At 43.5% G+C, this 24660-nt stretch overlaps 1 protein-coding gene across 1 annotated transcript in view; it reads left to right on the top strand.

The window, feature by feature from the left end:
* The first annotated feature begins 14596 nt into the window (after window positions 1-14596).
* The window catches only part of FRMD4B (FERM domain containing 4B), a 322158-nt gene continuing 312094 nt past the window's right edge, over window positions 14597-24660 (top strand). The window contains exon 1 of the mRNA XM_041764330.1: window positions 14597-14865. The gene's annotated coding sequence lies outside the window, so the exon portion shown is untranslated. The remainder of the gene's footprint in view (window positions 14866-24660) is intronic.

Below are 24660 nucleotides of genomic sequence, written 5' to 3'. Positions count from 1 at the left end.
AAAAAAAATGAAGGGTGCTAGAGAATCAATAGCCTTCTCTCTGAAGTCTTAGAGAAGGTGCCAACTCTGGATTTCCTTGGATGATTCTTCCGGTGGAACTTGTACCAGCTATAATCACATGGTTTTCCCAGATACCAAAATAGAGGAGTTATTTTGAAAGGTCAGTAATGGAATCTTGATGTTTGGAGTCCTAATTGAGGAAATCATTGATTGCCCCATTAATATTTTAACCTGCTTGAAAGATAAAGTAAAGGCTAATCTTGTTTTAAAAATACTCTACTAAAAAACATCTCTCAGGCACACACACATTTGATTCCATTAATGCTAGTGATAAAAATCATAGATCAGGGTTTCTCAACCTTGGCATTATTGACATTTGGGGCTAGATAATTCTTTGTTATGGGGAATGCTTGTACATTGTGGGATATTTAGCAGCACCCACCCCTGGCTTCGACCCACTAGATGCCAGAAGCACATCTCCATCCCCACCCCAGCCAGTGGTGACAACCAAAAATATTTCAGGCATTGTCAAATGTTTTCTAGGGATAAAACTGTCCCTGTGTGAGGACCACTGATCCTAAGTGGTAAATTCCAGAGGTTGGAGGCTCAAGGGTGGGAGAGTGGGTGTCAAAAGAGAACTCATTTCTATTCCTTTAAGTGTGATTGTGAAAGATAAAAGATGTCATCTGGATTCTGGAGATTATAAATAGAACCCTCTCTATAAATTGGCACCAGAGTGAATAGTTGAGGTCTGCTTCAAGACCAACGCAGACATTTTTACACAGTGTCCTTCTTTAGAGAAGAGGTCCACATAGTAAAGAAGATTCTTTTAAAATGTGTGTTATGATTTGTCCTGATGATTAAAAGACTATCCGGGAACTCGAGAGACCAAATCTAACCACTTATTAAACAGATCTGTCCCTAACACTTTTGGGTCAGCTTCTCTTTACTGCTTAAAAAAAAGCAGGTCACAAACATCTGTTTTGAGTCCTTGGAAACTTGAAAAGATTAAAATCAAAAATAAGAAGAAAATAAACAAAGTTTATTTTACCATCTGCTTCCTAACGGCCTCTAACTTCAAATTATTGTGGTCGTAGAGAAGGACAGACATTTTAAGTCTTTTGAATCCCAAAGTATGCCAGTAAGGAGGCCTTTGCGGATAACATTAAAGGCAGTGAGGATTACACTAAAGCTTTCTTTTGTTTGTTTGTTGTAAATCTAATTCAAAGCATGTATTTCCAGTCTCTTGGTGATGTATACATTAGAGTGAAGTCCATTGGCTGCCAAACCGTCTATGGTACATCAAGCTTCCATCAACTTAGAATCTGTTAGTAAAAAGTGTCGAACCAAAAACTTAATCCTTGGATATTTTGGATGCTTCTTAAAAATTTTAGAAAGCAATCTGAAGGACACACGAACTTTATTTTGACCTACTTGATGCCATAACAAATAAAGTGGGTCATCCTCTTTGGACTCATTGAAATAGTTAAAGAGGAGGAAACTTTTACCCATTATTACAGGTATTAAAGAGCTACCAGTTTCTGATCAATGCAGGCTTTCTTTTGACCAATACATAACCATTCTGTATTTTCTTCATTGTAGGTGGTTGTGGGGACTCGTTCTTCTTCTTTGCTAACCTCTATTCGTGCCTCAAATGGAAGAGATGACTAAGTTTCCTCTCCCAAATGAAGAGGAGGCTGTTTTTACATATCCTATGCTTAGGTCCTGCTGGAGTCAATTTGCTTATCCCCTCATCAATACCCAAAGCCAAAGATAGGACATGTCTTACTTATAATAAAGCCACCACACAATACTTGCTTATGTTCCTGTGGTTGACCATTTAGTATATCAACACTTGAATACTCTTCAGTGTTTGGCTCTTTGCATTTTGGGGTGTTTTTCTCAGGGTCTGACACGCACAGTTAAATGGTTAAATATCTACTCTGCTGCATTTCTACTAAAAAGAACTAATGTTTGGCTTGTTTCTAATATAACTCATTATCGACACCATCTAGGAACTGGCAAAGTCAACAGCTGAGTGAGCTGCCTGGTGGTCCAAATTTTAAAGTGGCTGGATAAGGTTTCATGGGTTTCAAATCCCAAGTTCTAGTAATTATCTTGCATTCTAGTAGGAGAGTCAGACCTTAAGCAAGGAATTACAAAAATAAACGTCAAATTACCAATTTGTTTAAAGCAGTGTTTTTCAACCTTGGCGCTCTTGACATTTTGGACTGTATAATTCCTTGGTGAGGGGCTGTCCTGTGTATTGCAGGGTGTATAGTAGCATCTCTGGCCTCTATAGACCAAGGAAACTCTACACCTCTCCCCTCCAATTGTGATCTCCAAAATGTCTCCAGACTTTGCCAAATGTTCTCTGAGGGACACAGCACCCCTAAATGAGAGCCAAGATGGTACCAAGAAGACAGAGAAGTTCGTGGTATTATCGAGTATACAGTCAGTGATGTAACACAGCCTGGACTACCTGTAAAGATTTCTCTGAGGTTATGGGTGTCAGAGCTAAGATCCCAGTGGTTAATAGAAATTAACAAAGGCAAAGCGGATAAGGAAAGCAATTCATTCATTCATTCATTCATTCATTCATTCATTCACCCAAGAGTTACTTAGTCTTAAAAAACCACCCCTTGGTTTTAAGATTTACTGTAAAGCTATAGCAATCAAGACAGGGTGGTATTGGCTAAGGGATACACACATAGGTCGGTAGAACCAGGAGAGTCCAGAAATACTCACACAGAAATGGCCTGTGGGGTTTTTACAAAGGACTAAGACAACTCAACTGAGAAATGCTAGCCTTTTCAGTAAGTGGTATTGGAACAATTAGATATGCATATGGTTTTTAAAAAATTAACCTCTTACCTACGCTCACACTTTATGCAAAAATTCACTCAGAACAGGTTGTCTGGGTGGCTCAGTTACTTAAGCATCTGCCTTCAGCTTAGGTCATGATGTCGGGGTCCCAGGATGGAGCCCTATATCGGCTTCTCAATGGGGAGTCTGCTTTTCCCTCTCGCCCTGTGTGCTCGCTTTTCTCTCACACACATAAATAAATAAGTAAATAAATCTTTAAAAAATTAACTCAAAATGTATCATAGATCTAATGAAATGAAAAACTATAAAACATTTAAAAGAAAACAGAGTCAAATATCTATGACCTGGAGTTGGAAAGGAGATCGTAAAGATTACACTAAATGTATGGTAACAGAAGGAGGAGAAGAGGAAGAGAAAGAAGGAAGAGAAGGAGAAGAAGAACTTCATGAATGCCTACTATGTGTCAGTTCTGTTCTAGGTGCTGGTATATAGCAATAAGTAAGTCAAAATAAGTTCTATGCCTGTAGAATTTCCCTTGTAGAAAGGAGGACAGTTAATAATCAGGTAAAACAGAAGAGTGTAGAGGACTATTTCAACTAGAGTGGGCAGGGAAATACTTTCTTAAGAGGTGATCCTTTTTGCCAGTCCCTGAATAATGAGAAGAAGCCAGCCAAACAAACACCTGGGGGAAATGAACTCTAGGCAGGGATAAAAGCATGCACCTAGTGACCATAGGGGGAGAGTTTGAGAATGTCTAGTCCCAAATCTCCTTTCTGTCCATTTGGAATCCTGACCCTAAGATTAAGAAACTGAAACCCAGAGCTACTTAATGGCTAAGCAGTTGTTTTAATGATACCTATTTCTGGTGTTCTTTTAGGTACAAATAGACCGTATTACCATTGGCACAGTAGAAATCAAAGATCCACTGTTAGCAGAGCTGGCATTGCTCTATTTTTCAGAACAGTTCGTCCAAGATCATATTGTCTGAGTGGTCAAGAGAAGCTTTCATGGGCTGTATCTGTTCTGTGGCTAAGAGAAAGAGCTCTTAAAATGTCGTTGGCTATAAATCTAACCCCCTTTCCCGAAGACAAAATTTACAAGAGAGATAAACAGCCTGCAATTCCTGTTAATAGAGTCTACAAGATTGCTTTATAATGAGGAAGGCAATTGACAAGATCATTTAAAAAGAAGTAATGTGGCAAGCCCATCCAGAGGGTATGTTTTCTAATAAAAAGGTTCTTGCCATGACATACAATATTTAGCAGAGCACTTTCCCCGTGTTTATTTTTCCCAAAATAGCGGCAGGTTCCAAATGCTAATTCTCCACCTTCATCCTGATAGTTTCCTAAGGATTTAGATTCCCAAAGGGGACTATTGAATTTTAGAGCCAAAAGTATCTAACCATCCCATTTTACAAAGAAAGTAACTGAGGCTCCGATGAGCTGAATGACTTGCCCAAGGTCATAAAATAATTGGTAACATTGCCAAGACAAGAACATCCTTCTCTAAGTATTCCAATCCATGTCTCTTGCCCTGCGTGAACCAATGCCTTTATTTTGCATAAATTGCTCATTAAAGGAAGTGTCTTATGAACTGAAATCCAGGCTTCCCTTTAGTGCTGCTCATCGCATTAAACCAAGGGTAGGGACACCTGGGTGGCTCAGTGGTTGAGCGTCTGCCTTTGGCTCAAGGCATGATCCTGGAGTTTCCAGATCAAGTCCCACATCAGGCTCCCTGCATGGGGTCTGCTTCTCCCTCTGCCTGTCTCTCTCTCGAATAAATATAAAAAAAAATAAACCAAGGGTAGATTTTTGCCCTCCATGGGACATTTGGCAATGTCTGGAGACACTTTAGTTATCACAGCCTATGGGGAAGAGTCAACGAGCTTCTAGTGGGTAGAAGCCAAGGATGCTCCTAAACATCCTATAATGTACAGGAAAGCTCCCACAGCACAGAATTCTCTAACCAGGACATCAATAGTGCTGCCTTTGAGCAGCGTTGCTCTGGGCTTTGGGCATTGCCTTTCTTCAGTAAACGTACAGGTCAAGTGAGATCTGGGCTTTTCCTGACTTGTTCTTGTCCCTGCTACCGGCAACTTGTCTGCGCTGCTGGCATTCAATGCATTCTCAATGCTTAACTGTTGAATAATTTAAGCCACGATGAAAGACAGCAATTCCTTCAAAAAGTGGTGGTGAGAGGCAGAAGAATTGCATAAACCAATGATTACTTCCCATAGTAAGTAGGATACTTTTTTTAAAAAAAGATTTTATTGATTTATTTGTCAGAGATATATGTAGAGAGAGAGAACGAGAGCAAGCGCACCAGTAGGCAGAGCAGCGGGCAGAGGGAGAGGGAGAAGCAGACTCTCCGCTGAGCAGAGAGCCCCCATGTGGGGCTCCATCCCAGGACCCTGGGATCACGACCCCAGCACAAGGCAGATACTTAACCAACTGAGCCACCAAGGTGCCCCATTAGGAGACATTTGACAGTTCTTCATCCTTTTGGGATCACAGATGTCTTTGAGAATCTCACAAGAATTATGTATGCTTTCCTTATAAGAATACTATCCACAACAAATTTTCCGTACAAAAGGGCCAGTGCACTCTCTAACGTAGTCGAGGAATCAGAAGTTCTGACTCTAGAAAATAGTATATAATGTTTTTTTCACTCCTCCTCACCCTATGGAGAGTATAGTGAACCACTGGTTCAATACCAGCTGTCATTTTTTTTTTTTTTCAGGAAAATTGGTTCCTCCTTTAAATGTTTTAACATGAGGGACGCCTGGGTGGCTCAGTAGTTGAGCATCTGCCTTTGGCTCAGGGCATGATCCTGGAGTCCTGGGATCAAGTCCCACGTCGGGCTCCCTGCATGGAGCCTGCTTCTCCCTCTACCTGTGTCTCTGCCTCTCTCTCTGTATGTCCCATGAATAAATAAATAAAATCTTTAAAAAATTAAAAAATAAATGTTTAAAAATGATTCAAATATTGGAAATGGTCTAGACAGCCATCCACTGAAATGAACAAGTAAAACTGGATCTATAAATCAATTTGAATAGATTTTTTAAAAAAGACTGGATACTTAATAAAACACTCATGTGGTAAGACAGCCTACATGCAAGTTTTAGAACACAGGTAAAACAATAATATGTAACATGCATTCATACCTATATGGAAATTTGGAAGACTTCATGCAAAATTCATGATAATAGTTGCTCTTGGAGTTGGAGGTAAGAAAAAGCCTGGAATTGAGATTAGGGTACCCGGCTGGCTCAGTTCAGTGAATCATGTGACTCCTGAAATCGGGGTTGTGAATTTGAACCCCATGTTGGGTGCAGAGTTTACTTAAAAAGCAACCCAAGGAATAGGAAGCAAAAGGAACTTCACTTTTCTGTAAAGTATTAAATTTCTTCTGATTAAAAACAAAGGACAGTAAGCAAACCTGCTAAAATTTTCAATCCTGACGGGCAGCTGCAGGGATGTATGTTATATTACATTCTGCACTGGTCTGTATTTTGAAAACATTTCTGAAAAAGGGGGAAAAAATCAGATATACAGTGGAGGCTTTCAGTTACTGAGATGCTTAGAAAAATTATCTCTACTCATTCTCCAAAGTATACCCGGGTTCTCATAGGTTTACTGTGCATTTTGTTTTCTTTGGCAAAACAAGCAAACTGCCCCGAGATGCTTTGTATGCATGGTTTAGTTTTTATAGTCACTGATTCACAAGTGTATTTTGCTTTTCCTGCCCACCTAGTTCTTATTCATGGTAGGCAAGTCAATGTGGTTCCTCTTAAAATTTTTTACTTTTTCTCTATATTTGGCCAGTTAGTAAAGAGATGCAGGGAGAGAAATATAGAGAAGTAGGAATGCAGAAACTTTCCCTTAGTACATGAATGGAAATAGAGTTATACTGATCTTATAAATGTTAGAACCAATTTAGGTTATGTGGTCATATGACAAAAAAAGCCACTGTTGGAGCATAAATTATGTGCTCCAAAGACAGTGAATATCATCATCATTTTTGTTAATAATGTACAGCATTTGAAATCATGTAATTAGGAACATCATTTAAATGTTAGTAAGAAAATAGAAGCAGATGTTTGTATTGGAAAAGCCCTAGGCTAGAAGCCAAGCTGCCAAGATCCCACTTCCTGTTCCACTGTTAAATAGTCATGTGTTCTTGGGCAAGTCACCTTGACTGTCTGAGCCTCACTTTCCTGATCTGCAAAGTGAAAAGGCTGAAATGGATCAGGGGTCTCAAAGTGGGGGCCCTTGAGTCATATCAGGCTTGCAGATATGCTTTGTTTGGCTAAGTGGTTAAGATGGTTCCAAATCAGTTGTCAATATTTAATAATCAAGAGGTTTTAATAAAAATCCAGGATTCTGGATTCTCTTAGCAAATATGGCAACACTATTCCTGCAACATTGTTACCAAATAGTGGAGGTTACTAGAGACAGGGTGTATACTTTCTAATTTGCCACAGTCCCCACTACTCCCTCTTGTACACTTGAGCTGTTATACCCCTTTATTATCTTGCCTGGCATTTCAGTTTGTAACTCCTGAACCAGAAATTCTCCAAATTCCTTCAAGTTTTATGATTTCTTGATGCTAAGAAAAAAAAAAGAGGGGGGAGTGATAGTGAGTTAACAAGGTATCCAAATGTTATAGACATATGGAAAAATGAAACTGGAAGAGCTTCTATTTATTTCGGGAGTGGAGAGCTCTACGTTGAGCTAATGGAACTTCTGTTTCCTTGTTTTATACATTTTTAAAAGAAATCATAAAATCATGAATTTTTAATTAAATAATCCTAGAATCATGAAAAGGAAGTATAATTATTAGAGTAGCCAGTCTTTGGAAAATCAGTACGTCTAGAATAACATTTAAAAATAGCCTTTTAGAAATGACGGAATAATATCACATTATAGAGACTGGATTTTGAATCTTCCTCCAAATACACTCAGGTACACCCACACATGCATCCAGATGTTTGTGCTAACATATCCAAGTTTTAACCACCAGCAACTGAGAAACACCACACAGGCCAAAACACATGCCAGTTTGTAAACTCTCCAGTGAAAAAGTGTCCTTCCCAAAGTCACTACCACATTATCTACTCTAACAAGACTGGGATCTTTGTGATTAGGTAACATGGCTACAAAATAGCTACAAAACATGTGTTTTATTTCCCATGGAGTGTCCTTGCCCTTTGGAAGGAAAGACGATACTCTCTGAACACTCAGATTTAAGATTCCACTGGACTCACACTATTCACTAAGGAGCTGGACCGCAATGCTGGCCACTTTCCAAGGTGTTTCAGTCTGTGAAATGCCAAAAGAACATTATTAAAAAGCATTTTCACATATAAAAAGGCTTAGTGATGTACCCTCAAAAGACAGTTATGCATACATTATTATGAGGTTCCTCTTCGATCGCATTACTTCCGTCATCTGGAAGCAAGCAGTTAGCCTAGTGACACAAGTTCATGTTCACAGTTAATCATTAGCGACCACTTCATTTTAGGTTGAACCCTATGAAATTGCCAATATTTCACCTTTAACCCCAAAGGCTATTTCCTATAATTTAACTTAATATCAACCTGTGTTTAAATGTAGTTATTTAATGGGCTTTTTAAAATTTTTCTAATTTCGGAACATCAAAACTAGTATGCTGACAATAAAACACTTATTTATGTTTATTTACATCATGTGACGTAGACAAAGATTGAAGGTAATGGCTTAATACTTCTGTTAATGAAAGAAGAGATTTTAATTTATCTCAATGTGTATGCAAAGGTCATGCGGTGAAATGAAAAGACTTCGGTTATAATGAACACTCCCCATGGAAGCATGAAGTCACAGGTCACTCGCTGTTTTTTGTGTAGTAAGCAGTTTCAGGGTCAGAGGTGTGTGTCTAGGGCTTACACAGAAGTACAGGATGCAGTGGTACCCTTTAGGTATGGGCAAAGAAACTTGGAGTGTGTCTATACATGGCTGGTATTCTCATGAACACTCTTGGTCATCTAAAATGTGCTTTAGAAAGAAAACACAATGACTGACATTGGACAGCTAAGTAGCTACATCTATGGTTAATGTATCTAATATTACTGTGATTTAATTTTTAAGTCCCTATTAAGCATCCCAGAGGGGTACCTGGGTGGCTCAGTGGGTTAATAAGTATCTGCCTTCAGCTCAGGTCATGATCTCAGGGTCCTGAGATCAAAGCCCCTCATTGGGCTCCACATTCAGCAGGGAGTCAGCTTCTCCTTCTCCCTCTCCCTCTGCCCCTTTCTCCATTTGTGCCCTTTTTCTCTCTCCCTCAAATAAATTAAATCTAAATAGAAAAAAGAAAAAAAAAAGAACCCAGAAATCAGTGTGATCTACCTAAACCATTACATTAGTAACAAAAGTACCAAAAAAGGCTGGGCCTCCTTTCGTGATACATGAGACCTCCATATCCAGCGTCAGAAAGTTCTGGGATCCAATCTTAGTTCCTGACTTATCTGTTGTGTATCCTGAAGCAAGTCATTTCCCCTCTCTGGGCCTTGGTTTTCTCACACGTAGAATGGAGAGAGCAAGAGTGCTTTCCTTCATAAAGTGACTGACGAAATGAGACCTCATATAGAATGTGCTTAACAAACATGTACATGTGTTCTATTTTTCTTAAGATTTTATTTTTTTATTCATGAGAGACACACAGAGAGAGAGGCAGAGACAGAGGCAGAGGGAGAAGCAGGCTCCATGCAGGGGAGCCTGATGCGGGACTCGATCCCAGGACTCCAGGATCATGCCCTGGGCCAAAGGCAGGTGCTAAACTGCTGAGCCACCCAGGGATTCTCTCACATGTGTTCTTATTACAAAACTCACAGATATTTGCTCTCTCACAAGCCTTTAGCTACAAAACATGCAAGCAGTATTCATGTTCTTACTCTAAACCTGATTTCATCAAGAAATCTTTAGAAAGCACAAACTCCTTGCAGCTAAGAGGACCAGGATGCTGCAGGGTTGCTGTGACTTCTCTTTAGATCTCTTTTTAAAATAGTACAGAAAACAAAAAATCAAAGAGACCCAATTGTACGCCAGTACATCAGTAGGGAATTGGGCATATGCATTATGCTATCAATATCGCAGATGATCTGAATGTGTGTTTGCACGTACATTTTTAAAAATCTAGACGCATATATGTTAAAGGTACTCATTCAGGGTGGTGAACTTATTGGTGATTTTCAATTTCTATTTTACTTTCTTTTTGTATTGTCAAAAACTTGCCTAATGAGTATATATCTGTACAAATAACTAAGTACATAAATATAAATACGTACAGAAGCCAATACATAAATCTTTTTTAAATTTGGAAATAAAATATTTATGAAGCATGTTCTTATTAATTCAGGAGCTGAATCTCATGATGCACATACCAAAACATATTCCTTTATACTGTACAGAACTGAGATAACGAGCTTGTAAGTGGCGGTCCAAGGACTTTCCGGCACATCTGGCATCAAAGATCTCAACCTCCAACATTCCATTATGTACAGAATGATTGGTGAGGCCCTCATTTGTCACCCGGAAACTCTATATTTCAGGACAGAATTGTTTCCCCTTGCTGCTTATTGCTTTTTTGTTGTTGTTGTTGTTCATATGTATTTATCTCATCTCACCAATCACTCTGTGTTTCTGAACGGTGAGATCCATTTCTTTTATCTAATGTGTTGCACCATTTCTGCCCAGTGCCCAGGCTAGCATTAGGCATTTAGTAGTCATCCCCAAAGTACAGGAATTGTTAGTTATTTTTTAATCTGAGTATGTTCCTCCAGCCATAGTAGCGATTATAAATGGGCAGTCCATGGGTGGATTTGACCTGCAAAACATTTTTCGAGTATAGAATATTTTTAAAAAATTTTAGTTGCTTGCCAAGATTTTTTAAAACACTGAGAGATTTCATACCAAAACCCAGGTTTCCAGCTTTTCTTGAAAAATCAAAACATCAGGTCGATCAGATCAACACTCCCACATGGCACAGTGTGCTGAGAATGACAGTGGCTGTCTCCTTCAGAAGGGGACAATATGTTCTCCGTTTTGCCACAGTCTTCCCTATTCCTGATTGCTTCACCTCTGTTCTAGTTTACGAGCTAATGTTATTGATCTGGTCCCTGACTTCGTTACTTCTGAGTTCTCTGCTTGGTTTCTCAAACTTACAAATCTCTGGGCCTTCGCTGCTTGGCCTATATTCTGTTCAGGCTTTTGACCATACTCTTCTGTAACTGGAGCAATTTCTTTCAGGGAAGCTGCTTGGACATGCTGAATTCATCATGAAGTCCTTTCTGTATTCCTTCTTCCAGATGCATCTTTTCAACGTCTCTCATATATTGCTGTCCATCTTGTCTACAGGTTAAGAGCTTGTCACAGGGCCCCATACATTGTAAGCTCTCAAAACACCTCAATCTTACTATTATATCTTTTCATGTACCCATTTTTTTCTTCCAGATCATAAACTCGTTGCTACCATCGAGGATGTTACTCATCTTTGGACCGATTTGTAGTCATTTGTACAAAATTGGTGCTTACTAAATGTACATTGAATTAAATAGGAATACACACACAGTATTTAACTCAAGAGTTTAATAATGTAGGGTGGGAAAAAAGAATACCTAGGTCAATAAGATGGGGTGGGCATGGAGGGGTGTGGAGGGGAGAGCAATGCAGTGTTTCTCAAGTAGCCCCCCAAAAAGCTTGTTAAATATGCAGATTTCCGGTCCCTGAGCCTTCTGGAGCTGGAGTCCAGGAATGTGAGGTTTTATCAACCCTAACCCCAGAGATTCTGATATAAATGCCTCAACTATTAAAAACAAAGATAAACCCTCCCTTCTAATATGCAGCCAGAATTGGTAATTCTATACTACAGTAAGAATAAAGAAAACAAGTTTTGTTTCTTTGTTCTGCTGCATTTTGTTTTTTATTTTACTATTTTGGGTATTTTATAAATATTTACCAGAAGGTTGAAGTTGGAAAGAGAGCTGTCCCCTCTCCTTTAATAATAACCACTAATATTTATTAAGCATTCATCGTGGGCCAGACATGATTCCAAATACTTTTTATGTGCTAATTCAATCCTTACAACAATCCTATAAGGTTGGCATTATCATTATCCCTATTTTAGGTTGAGTAATTGGAAAAGTTGAGCTTCAAACCCAGATATAACAGCCTTGGAGTTCCCTGGCAAGCCAGGGCCTCTTTGCTTCCAGAAAATCCAGTAAATACCCTGCATCTTCCAGAAAACTCTCTAGACTACTCTGGCTGACCACATCAACCTTACTGACACCACCTACATTGCATTTTTCATGTAAAGTCTGCATCTGGTGCCCCCTCCCCAAAACATACAGCAAGCACTTTTTGGAGGGCCAGCCTGGTGCTATTCATTTCCCCTGCGTTGCTCCACTTTGCTGTACACTCCCTGGAATGTTCTCTAGAGCCCATGCCGTATGTATTGACTTTCTCTTCCCCAAGAAATTATGTGCACTTACGAGGGGAGAGTAAGCCATTACTCTTTGCACTGCCGCCTTACTGGGGGCCCTTATGCTGCAGCTCACAGTGAACAGACAGTAATGTGCAGTGGTTAGGGGGTCTTCATATCTGAATTCAAAGGCAGGTACAACTGTGTTCCAGTTTCCTATTCTTGGATGGGTCAATTAACCTCTCTGACCCTTAGGTTTTTCCCCTCTGCAAAACAGAAGTCCATTAACTGACCTTGAATGAGCCACTGCTGTGTGGCAGGGGCTGAACAAGGCCAGCATAGACCAGGTACTTATGGGGTTTCTAGGTATCCCTTTTCTCCCAGAACTAAATGACATAATTCCAAGTGAAGTGCTCCCTTTGCTCAGGTCTGGGGGGCACGCAATAGCTGCTCAACAAATGTCAGTTATTCATTCAATATATTCTATTTAATTAGAAGCAAGTAGTCCATTCGACACCAGAAGAAAATTTAATTAAACTTCACACCACACAGAGGTAATATGATACATCACTCCATCTAAAAGCCATCTCAAGGCTTTAGTGCTTCAGATCTTGTTTTCCACTTCCTGTCCATGGCAGCTGTGCCAGACCTGGGAAATCAAGCCAGGCCTCCCTCCCCCACTTCATCCTTCTCTGCAGGCTGGTGATCAGTCAAAAGAAGAAGAAGAGAAAGAAGGAAAGATGAAAGAGGAGGAGAAGTGCCCAAACCAGGGTTACTGACACTGTGATCTCTTTCAAACATGGACATTGACTAATTAACTAAACTTCCCACAAAACGCAGAGGTATCTATAATTGCGGGGTCTCAGAACAATTATTTTTTTAAAAAATTGATTTAGTCTTAAAAATAATTTAATTTACACTCCTACTGTGCCCCCTTCCTCCGTTGCCTGTGTTTGTGTGGATTCCCTAATCCCCAGAGCCACGCTGAGATGGACACATTGTCTGTAAACCCCTGGGTAACTGTCAAGTCATGATCCAGGCTTCAGGTTGTTCTGTATAAAATACAAAATAAATGTTTTTATTAACAATTAAAAAATATATAAATAAATAAAAATAATTTAACTTGGGCACCTGGGTGGCTCAGTGGTTGAGTGTCTGTCTGCTTGCAGATCCCAGGGTATCGGGATCGAGTCCTGCATGGGGCTCCCTACTCGGAGCCTGCTTCTCCCTCTGCCTGTCTCTGCCTCCCTCTATGTGTCTCTCATGAATAAATAAATAAAAATCTTTAAAAAATGAATTAATTCACAGTATATAGAGAAGTGGGTCCGTCAATGGGACCCACGTTCAAAGCTGTTTTGGAAATGCTCCCTGTGGGTCCCGCCAGGCACCTCTGGTGTTCTTCTACTCGTCCACTCATTTGGAGATGAGGTCAGAGTCCCAAGAGCGGGTCCTCCCCTCATGGTCCTCCCGTCTTCCTCCACTCTTCTCGCATTTGCTGCATCAGATCGAGCTGCAGTCTCTGTCTTGTCACTTACCAGCTCTTTGCGTCAACCTCCGGAGTTTCCTCACCAGTAAAGAGAGCGTAAGGAAACGCAACTGAGTCACAGGACTGTTCTGGAGGGAAAGAGCCAGGCATGGGGTAGGCTCTTACTCCCTCTCTTTTCACTCTTCTTTCCTCTCTCTCCTTCCTTCTCTCTTACCTACCACTCTCTCTCCCTCCTTCCCTTCTTCCCACCGCCACTCCCCCCTCCCCTTCTCTCTCTGTCTTTTATTTCAAGAGGAGCCACCAGGTTCGCGGGCATCTCAGATCAAGTCGGTGGCCGGACCCGCTCCGGTTCGGGGCCGGATCCCCGCCGCGCCTCCGCCCCTTTATTCTAAGGGCAGTCGGGGCTCGGGATGCTGAAGCCTGGGAGGCCAACCGAGCCGTCCGCGCGCCTGCAGGCAGGGGAGGGCTCGGGGCGAGGGATGGAGGGGCGCGGGCTCGTGCCCCCTGCCCCCCCCCCACTCCCGGCCGCGCCAGCCGCTCCGCGCCCCTTGGCACCAGCGCCTTTTCTCGGTCGGGGTAGGCGAGCCCAGCCGGCAGCCGCGCGGCGGGGGCCGAGGGCGCCCCCTCCCTCCTCCCGCTCCCCTCCCCTTCCTCCCCGCCCGATACAATGACTGGGCCGGAACAGCGCATCAGCCGAGTCTCATTGGCAGCGGCCGCCCCGGCCCCCGGAGAGGCGGCGGCGGCGGGCGGGCGGGCGGGGGCAGCTGCGGAGAGCCGAGCCGGGCGCCCGGGCTGACAGCGAGGCAGGCGGGCGGCGGGGCGCAGCGCTCAGCGTGGACCGAAGCGGGGACGCGCGGCCCCGGGCCGGGGATGCGGCTGGCGCCGGCCGCCCAGCGAGCCCGGGGGTCGGGCTGCGCGCCTCCCGTGCAGGGCAGGAGCTCGGGCCGGGAGCCGGAGGCAGAGGAGGGCGCGGCGCCCCGCGGAGTTGCTGGCAGGGCTGGCGCAGAGCCGGCCCCCCGGGTCCCGCGCGGTGAGCCACCGAGACAATAAAGTAGCGGTCGGCAGCCCCCGAGCGCCCGAGGCAGGCAGCGGCGCGGCAGGTAGGCGGGCGCCGGCCGGGGTGGGGTGCGGTGGGCAGCGCGCGGCGGGGGCGCGGCCGCTCCGCGTGCGCCCGGGGCGCAGAGCGCACGGCCGGAGACCCCCAGCGGAGGCGCGGGCTCGGGCGCGCGGGGCCGGAGGGGGGGGCAGGAAACCCCGCCCACGGCCCCGGGGCCGCAGCTGCCTCCGCGCGAGCCTCGGGGGCACTTGGCGCGGCGCTGGGGGCGCTCGGCTGGTGTGGAGACGGGAAGTTTAGCGGGTTGGAGGCGTTGGCGCTGGTGGGGTCTGCAAACGCGCCGCCGGGGACCATGTGCTCCGGCGGTTGCGCGTCCGTGGGAGGTGGGAGAAATGCTGATGAATCCCAGATACTTTGAAAAGGCGGGGCCCGGACTTGGAGGGGAATCCCGGGTGTCAGCGGCGCGGCGGACCCGGGCTTCGGTGTGCCTGCCCCTTTTCAGCGAGGTGTGTCTGACTCGCACCGCTCCAGGGCTGGAAAGGCAGCGTGCGTGTGCGGATCGCTGTCTATTTTTCTGGACCGTTTCACCTTTCACCTTCGTGTGTGTGCCTGTGTGAGTGCACGCGCGCGCGCGAGTGTGTGCGCGCGTGTCTGGGTCAGGGGGAGGGGACAAAGATGCTATTTTGAGAGATGCCATTCGGTGTGTGGACTGGAAGATCAACTCTTCCTGTGCCCCGAACGCCTTGTGCTCTGAACCGTGCTGCGGAGCAGCGGCTGGTGCTGCTGACAAAGGGGGTGGGAGCTGGTCGGGGAAGTCTTCCCGAGCCGAGAAAGCAGCCGCAGGAGGAGGTCTCCTTGCTCTCCTTTGTGTGGCCGCTTCCTTCCAGATGTGAGAGGGTTGGGCTGGGCGCTCCTGGGTGGGATCATAATTATCCCTGAACATTCCTGCGATCTGCTAGGACTTGTAAACATACCCGAGCCAACTCCTCTGAACTTTGCGAACCAACTTGGTGCGCTTGCTGGTACCCAGACGGCGGCGTCTGCAAGGTGGCCCCTTCCGAAGAAGGACTGCGAGGGCTGGCCGCGGCAGGCTCTCGGGGAGGCGGGGTGAGCGTGCACGCCGAGCTAGTGTTTGCCCCAGAAATTCACCAAACCCAGTTGGAGGACGTGTACGGGATTTTCGCGCAATCCCGGACATGCTGCTTCCTGTACTAAAGAGAATGCATCTGTGGAACTTCCAAATCAAATATCTGGAGAAGGAAAACAGCTTGGCCTTACTTAACCTCCTCGGGCTGCACTTTCATCTGCCGTACACATGCTGTGGAGCATGGTGGTGGGGAGCGTATGGTGTGTCAGGCGTCCCCGTAGGCGCTTTGGGGGCATCATGAATGGTCCGTGGAGTGGTAAGTGGAGCCCCCGAGGGAGAATAAGCGACTTGCCATGAGTCACATTGGTAATTTGGAGTTGACCTGAGGTCTGATTCCAGATGCCAGTCTGTTAACCACGACAGTGCCTCTAACGGGGATGTGCTGTAATGGCATCAATGATGATGAGGGAAATAGTAGTAACAATAAGCACCTCACATGTATTTTTCATTCCGTTATATAACATGACGGTGACTGACCCAAAGCAAACAGTATATATTTTGGTCTCTCTCCTTTTTTTTTTTTTCTTAAGATTTTATTTATTTACTCATGAGACACACACACACACACACAGAGAAGCAGAGACATAGAGAGGGAGAAGCAGGCGCCATGTAGGAAGCCAGACGTGGGACTCAATCCCAAGACTCCAGGATCACGCCCTGAGCCAAAGGCAGACACTTAACCCCTAAGCTACTCAGGCGTCCCTATTTTGGTCTCCGAATTAAATGTCACAGTGTGGGACTCGATCCCAGGACTCCAGGATCACTCCCTGGGCCAAAGGCAGATGCTTAACCACTGAGTTACTCAGGCGTCCCTATTTTGGTCTCCGAATTAAATGTCACAAACTAGGTGACGGTTATATTGATAAGTCTATGATTCTTTTTTTGTATATCCAGGAATTTTGTAATAAATAGTAAAGCACAAACACATACCTTTGAACACTGCTTACATTTCCTAAAAGACTCCATCCCAGGTCCCCAGGATCAGGCCCTAGGATGAAGGCGGTGCTAAACCACTGAGCCACCCGGCCTGCCTACATTTCCTAAAAGAGAGCCAGAAGAATTCAGGCAATTCCAAGGACTTCTTACACAGGAGAGGTTACTCGCTTCTTCATGACATCCGCAAATATTAATCAAACATTTTGTTTGTTTTGATTCGATAATGCGGGTGGAATGTATTTGAAAAATATAATGATGGAAGATGAAGAAATCTACCTAAAATACCATTATAGTGAGGTTTGATATTCATTATCCCTGGGAAAATTCTCAGAAGTCCCTTCTCTGGGGGGTGAGAGCAATTGTCTTAAACTTCACTCTGCTTTGAAATGAACAGATTTTCATCTTGGTGGCACGACCGTTCATGGCTTCTCAAATAGGTCAGGCAACTGCATTTGACCCTAATAATCGAGAATAACTTGGGGAGGAGTTAAAGCTTCAGCCGTTCAAGAGTGCAAAAGCAGCTAAGTTTTCTCAGGGTTGTTTACAGACACTGGCCTCTGTTTCTAGCAAGCATGAGAATCTGACTTCTCCATTTGATTCCACAGATTTAATCAAGACTCTGCAGTGCTTCTGAGCAGACAAAAAGGACGTTTTGGCTAACTGACAATACAAATAAGGTATACATGGAAAGCGGTTAAAAATACCCTGTCTTATCCAGCCTGCAGTAATTGCCTAAAATTTCAGGAACTCTTCATAGTTATTTTACACACAATATACACATAAGTGAAGGCTTGAGGTTTATACTGTAAGTGACCTCTCTCTCTTTCTCCCCCTCCCTCCCTTCCTTTCTCTCTTCCTATCTCCCTACTTCCCTCTGCATCTGCCCCAGAGATCTGATCTTATCATGAAGACACTATTTTTACATACTCAGTAACTGCTGAGGTTCACTGAAATTACTGTCTTCAGCCTATAGATAAATAAATCATGTAACTCAGCTCAGCAGCAGGACTTAAGTGTTTTTCCTTAATGTAGTTCTCACCTATCTCTTTTTAGACATGGTTTTTATTGTGTTTTTAGAAAATGTTTGGTGTTTTTGTTTTTTGTTTGTAATTCATTTACCTCTAGGTCATTAAGAATTTTTTTTTTCCTTTTCTGGTAAACATGTCCTGGGTAGATTAAAGAGAAATGGTAACAATTTTCTGTTGCTAAACCCTTGAGTTTATTATTGCTAAACCCAAACGTCCTATTTTCTTCAATAATCTGATTGAAATTATCATGATGTTTCTTATCTCACTTTTTCTGGTGAAATCAATTTTTAGCCTAATCTCACAAGGCAGTGTTTTTTTTAAAGCTAAGGTCATGAAATCAATTTAGTGGGCTGCAACCAGTATTTTTTTTTTTAAAGTATAACAGGACGGAAAATATCAGCCTTACCCTATGTTTGTGAGTTCTGTTGCTTTATGAAACTTTGAGTCCGTTCTCTCACTCGGGCTGCATGCACATTCTGGGTTGCAGTATAAAATGTAATTCTTACTGTGAGTTGCTCTGTAAAAAATTGGAAAGCTACTGCCACAGGGTATATTTTCCTAGTAAGTGACAAACACCCAATTTAAATGAAACTAGGAGGGATCCCTGGGTGGCACAACGGTTTGGCGCCTGCCTTTGGCCCAGGGCGCGATCCTGGAGACCCGGGATCGAATCCCACATCGGGCTCCCGGTGCATGGAGCCTGCTTCTTCCTCAGCCTGTGTCTCTGCCTCTCTCTCTCTCTCTCTGTGACTATCATAAATAAATAAAAAAAAAATTTAAATGAAACTAGGAGATAGGAATATATATATATATTAGTTTATATATATTAATACATACAACTTCAAGTTATTGCAAGATACATACCTAGAACTGGCCTCAAGAGCATCTTGCTCAGGGCTGAACAATGACTTCAGAATCTGACTTCTTTCTTTTCATCTTCACCTCTTTCTCTTCTTTCCTCTGTGTATGAGGCACCTTGTTGGCTGATTAGCTGACTGTAGCAGTTGCTGCTTTACACAATTTCAGGTTCAAATCCAACAAAAATAAATAAATCTCTTTTGCCCAGTTGTTGAACAAAAAGCCTCCAAACCAGTTCCAGTTGGCCTAGTAGGCATGGTTTGTAGGAAAGCGGTGATGCCAATGACTTCTGTGGAGGTTAAGGGCTTTGCCTTGTGATAGACTCTCACCTAGACCACACGAACTGTGAGCTGGACCTCCAGATGAATACATTTGCTGGAAAAAGGGGAAACGGAAGCTGAGGAAGTCAAACATTTGCTGAAATGTACAAGTGTCTTAAGTCATTGACAGCCGATTTCTGTTCTCTTTGATGCTCCAAAGAATGGAAGATGAGCTGAATTATGTTCAGGCAAATAGGTTATCAATACGATTTCTCGTGTGCGTAAGGAAGCCTTAGTGGTCACTTTTAACATGGTCAGTGTCAGGACTTACGAGATCACTATACAGAACAGGTCAAGTTGTTAGTGGTTGCTCTACTTTCCAATGACACCGAGGGAAAAAAGGCTGATATATAGATTAAAAATCCACTACAGACCCTAAACCTCTTACAAGGGGTCATCTGGATCCTTTTTGCACTTATGTGCGAATCTTGGAAGGCATTTAATTTAATCACTTTGTTGCGCTGATGTGGTGAAAGTAGTTATTTAAGTGGTGTCTTTCATCAAATTATTTGAAGAATACACCCCCATAAGGGCCAAGGCCAATGAGTTTTCTGCTCCACAGCTCTTCAGCATTGAGATATTTATCTGGGTCTATGTTACTTTGCCCTTGGGGATGTGCTGCTTTTAATTATCCTTTGCCACTTCACATACAATTATCCAGTGGGTAAGGGGGCCCTAACTGTGTGCGGCTGTGAGAATAATGTTGCTTCACAGCAGAAGTTCCCTAGAAGTAGTGTGATCATGCTGGCTTGCCTGGGTCAGCCCTGGTTAATGTCTGTGACTTTGGTTTGGATGATAAATTATATGGTCACCCCACCTAGGTTATTTTAGGGGGCCATGATTAGAGGCCTTTTTAATGGATTAAAGTTTAAAGAATTCCTTTCACCAGGCAAGATTAAATGATAATATTTAAGGATGCATGCTTGTGTGGTTAGAGTTAAAAAGAAAGCAAGAAAGTGGTTACCAAAAGGGTCATGATGGTGCAGTGGTTTTTAACCAGGAGTGATTTTGCCCTCCAGGGGACACTTGTTCATGTCTAGAGAAATTGTTGCCATTTCTTGTTGCCTTTTGGGAAAGGTGCTATTGGCATGTAACTTGTGGAGGCCAGAGAGGCTGCTACACATCCCACATGTGCAGGACAACCCCCACAGCAAAGAATCGCCCAGCCCCAAATGTATGTAGTGTTGGGGGAAAAACCCCAGTACAATAGTTATATTTGAGGAGGGGGGAGAGAAAGTATCTAGGAGCTTCTGGGGCAACAGAGTGATGGATATGTGGCTGTTTACTTGGAGCTGATTATTGAACTGCATATTTATATTTTGTTCATTTTGTTTTTTGAGAGGAGAAGAAGGGCATAGGTGGAGGGAGAGTCTTAAGTAGATTCCACACTCAGCATGGAACCCTATGTGGGGCTCAATGTCATGACCCTGGGATCATGACCTGAGCTGAACCTAAGAGTGGGATGCTTAACCAACTGAGCCACTCAGGTGCCCCTGTTCATTTTCTTAATGTAGGTTATATTTAAGAATAAAAAAAGCATTCAAGAAAAAAGTAAAGAGGTCCTCACCATAACTGAAGGATATGATGGACCTCCCAATGCCTCATAAAATCTTGTTCAGACGTGAAGGCTCACTAAATAATAGTAGAGCTAGTGGTAGCTAGACCGGCTCATGTTCAGCAAGTGTTCACCTGTGCCGGGAATTACTTTGCCAAGATCCCATAATATTTTTTGAACTGGCAAAGTCTATGGGTTGACCAGTATTTTACAGAAAGGCAGGATGAGTTGAGGTTATGAACACTGGCTCTCAAGTCAGATGACTTGCCCACAAGTTCAGTTACACTACTTATGAAATGTATGACTTTGAGCAAGCAGCTTACACTTTGTGCCTCGGTTTCCTCATCTGTGAAATGGGTGAATAAGAGTTCATACCTCCCTGGGTTATTGTGAGGATAAAAGGACAGAGTGTAAAGTGATCATGTAGTGCCTGCCTCATATTAAATACCCCATAAATATTAGCTATTATTATTTTGGAGGCCAAGAAAAAATATTAATAGCTCTATTTTTTGTTGAAAACTGACTGTATGGTGGAACTCAGTCTCAGCGTTTTTCAGCTATCCTGAAAATATCCTTGTAAAAATCCTCTTGTGTGGGTGTTATGTCCATTTATTGCTTCCATTTTATGAATGAGGAAAACAGACTTAATGAAATTAGCAAGCAAGGGAGACTTAATTTCAACCCCAAATCATTCTGACTCTGGAGCTTCTGCTGTCATATTGTCAGATATGAGGAGAACCCTGTGATTGCAAAAATGAGCCCCCAAGAGGGCTGTGATTTGGCAAGTTTTGAAGGGGTGGTGCAGGTCCAGTATCTAGATTTTATGCCTCCTACCGTCCCCTACAACCACCTATGTTTGCAGGCAAATGCATCATAAGGCAGCCATGGTAGGTGGGAACAGGCCCAGACCAGGAACACAGGAGCAGGAATTGGGAAGATGTCTTCTGATTCAGCTGCAAAAAGCCTAAAGCTGTGTTTGCTAAAGTGGGCTAGGTGTACCCTTGGTGGTGTATGAGTTAATTTTATTTTTGTTTAAATTTATTTATTTATTTATTTGAGAGAGAGACTGTGTGTGCACCTGTCAGTGCAAGCAGGGTGAGTGGGGGAGAGAGAGAGGGAGAGGTAGAGGGAGGCAGAAGCAGACTCTCCACTGTTCAGGGAGCCCAAAGCAGGGCTCCATCCCAGGACCTCAATCATGGCCTGAGTCAAAATCAAGAGCCAGATGCTCAACTGACTGAGCCACCCCAACATCCCAGTATAAGTTAATTTTAGATGATAGGTGGAGAACCATTTTACTTTGATGGCTATTTACTTATTTTAATGTACACCAACAGATTTTTTTTTCACTTGGAACTTCAAATCTTGTTAAAGGATATATTTCTTTCTGCCTTGCTGAATAAACTATTGATAGACTGGATATCACTGCTTAGGGTAAGCTAAGCAAGACATAATGTCAATGTAAAATCATTTAAAATATATATATTAGTAACAGAGAGTGTGGAAGGTACTGAAAAATGACTAGGTCTTTGAAAGGAACCTGTGAATGAGTGAAGTCTGGGAAATAGACTCGAGCAGTGTTTCTCTAGCACTTGCACTTGAATCACCTGGGATTCTCAGTCAGAGGATCTGAGATGGAGCCTGAGATTCTGACGAGCTCCCAGGTGAAGCTGCTGATGCTCATCTGTGGACCACGCTGTGCCTAGCAAGGGATCAGAGAACCTAGAAAATGTGTGGACATGTGCTGGATGCTGGGGAGGAGTCAAAGAAATGTAAGGTGACCTCTTGTCCCCCAGGAGCTTAATCTAGTTGGGGAGAGGAGATGTGAATGAATGTGGGAGGCTTGCAGAGAAAGCACAGCGGGAAAAGATAGAGAGTTACAGGTACAGGTCTGCCCAGAGCTGCTGCAGCGGGATGGCATTAGGGGATGGGTGGGGTGAGGCATCCCTTTGGCCTGAAAGATGTGTGGCAGCCAAGACAGGCTTGCAGAGCTGGAGGATGGCTACAAGTAAGAGGGAACCCTCTAGGAAATGCCTGTACCCACAAAGTGGATTTTTCAACCATAATCTGATCACTGCAGAGAATTAGCCCAGAACATTCAGTTAGAATAACCTGCCTCTTCAAAGAACAGGCTGCTGCCTAGAAATAATAGTTGATGTTTATCGAGTCCCTGTAAGTGCCAGGCATTTGCCAAGTGCGTTCCAAACAGTATGTGATGCCTGCCTCCACAGTGACCCACAGTAGCCCACACCTTCACACCTTACAAAGGTAGAAAGCAGCAGCCCGGGTGGCTCAGTGGTATAGCACCGCCTTCAGCCCAGGGCGTGATCCTGGAGACCCAGGATCGGGTCCCACATGGAGCACCCTGCATGGAGCCTGCTTCTCCCCGATTCTCCCCCTGCTTCTCTCTCTCTCTGTTTCTAATGAATAAATAAAATCTTAAAAAAAAAAAAAAGGTAGAAAGCAAGGCTTGGAGGGGCTATGTGACTTGTTCAACATGCACACAGCTGGTAGGTGACAGATCTGGAATCTGAACTCGGAAGGGAGTCTGAGCTCTTTGACCCCACCCTGCAAGAGACTCTGCTCTTCTTTATCCCTGACAGTCTCAGCCTGAGAGGTCTAGCTTCCTCTCCGGAGAGCTTACCCTTCCAGGAACCTCGGATGGTTCATCTTATTTCAAATGAGAATATTGCCCTCTGAAACAGATCCTGAGCAAACATCCAAAGTTGTCAAGTAGCTTATCTTTCATCACGATTTATAAAAGACTGTATTCCTTTCTGCCCTGCTGGATAAGTTAGGAACAGACAGGAGTTTGGGGCATTGTTCCTTGCATAAGAAATAAGTTCAAGACAGCATCCCCCAACCCAAATAAGCACTGAATGTTTTGTTGCCAGGAGGAGCCACTTTCCTTTGGAAATCACCAAGTAGCCTAGGCAGACAGTTATTGGAAATAATTATGCCTCCGTCACAGCATGGGGCCAGTCACAGCCCCGCCTGATTCAAAAGGTCTTTCTGGAATACCAGCATCCATCTTCCAGCTGGTGCTTATAACAGCCGACAGCATCGGTAGGGAACCCGCAACGGATACGGCCTGAGGATTGTTTCCAGGCCTCCCTTGTTGCACCTGACTGAGCCCATCCCATCAATTCAGTCATTGCAAAAGAGCAAGGGGACCATATGTGACCTGAATGGGAGGCGCAAGGCTCACAGAGCCAGCCCTGGCCCTGGTTCAGCCAACTATAATAGTCTGGTAAGTCTCTGCCAGACGAAGGAGGAGCTGTGAAGGAAAAGAGGTGGAGAATCAGGAAGGCTGAGTTCTAATCCCATCTCAGCGGCCTAACTGGCCTGAGCTGTGTTAATTAGCTCTCTGGGTTTGTCAAATGGGTGGTGACACTTGAGGTTCCCTCCATCTCTAATCCCTTATGCTATGAACAATCAGATGTGTGTGCACTGTACCTTACCTGCACCTGTTACACTATTCCCCTTTTATTTTTTAAGTCCCAGATAAATAAATGTGCTTAAAATAAATGCATGTATAAAAGCTTCCTTATCAGCAGTATGTTGGTGGAATGACTCTGTGAAAGTATTTGCTGGGCAGTAAAAATAATATTTGGCATAACCTGTCATCAAATAACCTTTCATTATTGAGGCAAAGCTCAAAACATTAGGGTAGCATAGCTTCTTTGATAAATTGGGAAAGATAAGGGTATTTGAGGCCATCACAAATGAACTAATTGCATCCATTTAAATGGGCAAGTTGAAATTGCAGGATCCTGATTAAGTAATGAAAACCATGTGCTCCTAGACTGGGAACATAGAGCCTTAGCCCAGTGGGGCCATAACACATAAATTGAGGACATAGCATGGTAATTTGCTCCAACTGTGTTAAATTAATTCAATGTATTTTGAAGAGGAAAAAAATGTACTGTGTTATATACCTTCATGTTCTCAATGTAGCTGCATTTTCACTGCCTAAAAAAATGGGAGTGTCCAGTTTTTT

Source organism: Vulpes lagopus, chromosome 7 (assembly GCF_018345385.1).
Source record: "Vulpes lagopus strain Blue_001 chromosome 7, ASM1834538v1, whole genome shotgun sequence".
Lineage (NCBI taxonomy): Eukaryota > Metazoa > Chordata > Mammalia > Carnivora > Canidae > Vulpes > Vulpes lagopus.
The sequence above is the reverse complement of the archived record's forward strand: the minus strand, read 5'-3'. Positions and strand labels throughout refer to the sequence as shown.